This window comes from Myotis davidii, unplaced genomic scaffold, assembly GCF_000327345.1.
Source record: "Myotis davidii unplaced genomic scaffold, ASM32734v1 scaffold268, whole genome shotgun sequence".
Taxonomy (NCBI): domain Eukaryota; kingdom Metazoa; phylum Chordata; class Mammalia; order Chiroptera; family Vespertilionidae; genus Myotis; species Myotis davidii.
In genome coordinates this window covers 4,850,660-4,851,751 of record NW_006383015.1, presented here as the reverse complement: position 1 = coordinate 4,851,751, position 1,092 = coordinate 4,850,660, and the positions used below count along the sequence as shown (strand labels likewise).

Below are 1,092 nucleotides of genomic sequence, written 5' to 3'. Positions count from 1 at the left end.
TGCCCATATTTCATGCTTTCTAAACAACAAGATTCAGAATCCTCAGTGTGCAGTCACTTCTCTCCACCTATTCTAAAAGTTTTTCGAGTGTTATTTTTTCAAACCTCTTTGGTTATACTCACAGCATTCAGGTTAAAAGACTATGGAAGCCCTAACTGGTTTGGCTTAGTGGATAGAGGGTCAGCTTGTGGACTAAAGGGTCCCAGGTTCAATTCCAGTCAGCGGCATGTATCTTGGTTGCGGGCATGCCCCCAGTAGGGAGTGTGTAGGAGGCAGCTGATCGATGTTTCTCACTCATTTATGTTTCTAATTCCCTCCCTCTCGTCCTGCCTCTCTTTAAAAAAAAATCAATAAAATATACTATAAATATAAAAAGATTTGAGAGCACTTTTTTTTTCAGTAACTCTGGCAACAGATGAAGTCTTGAGCTAGAGTAATGGAAATAAGCACTATGCAAAATAAAGAAATAAGCAGATTTACCGTGATTTAATGATTAAATAAATGCCAAGACCAAAGAAAAAGTGAAGTCAATGATGACTATCCTGTTTTAAACTTAGGTGACTGGTTGGTGGTGTGTGGCTCTCAGAGTCAGCAGGGTAGAAGTTACATTTAAAACCACAAGAGGCCAAAACCGGTTTGGCTCAGTGGATAGAGCGTCGGCCTGCGGACTGAAAGGTCCCGGGTTCGATTCCGGTCAAGGGCATGTACCTGGGTTGCGGGCTCATCCCCAGTAGGGAGTGTGCATGAGGCAGCTGATCGATGTTTCCCTCTCATCGATGTTTCTAACTCTCTATCTCTCTCCCTTCCTCTCTGTAAAAAATCAATAAAATATTAAAAAAAAATAAAAAATAAAACCACAAGAGTATATGTGATCACCCAAGGAAGAAACTAACTGAGGATAAGAACATAGGTGATCAATATTCAAAGACCAACCAATTCATTATCATCAATTATGGTGATATGCGCTATATATAATGAGTCAGCAAATAGAACTAGTATATAAAGAACAAAACTTTGATAAGCAATTGGTGGTTAATTTGCAAAGTACCATTCATTATGACTCTATTTTGCATTTATAAATTTTGTGCTTGA

General features: G+C 38.8%; 1 protein-coding gene across 1 annotated transcript in view; it reads right to left on the bottom strand.

Moving 5' to 3' along the window:
- Positions 1 to 1,092, bottom strand: part of ERBB4 (erb-b2 receptor tyrosine kinase 4) — a 608,719-nt gene that overhangs the window by 347,059 nt on the left and 260,568 nt on the right. The window lies entirely within an intron of this gene.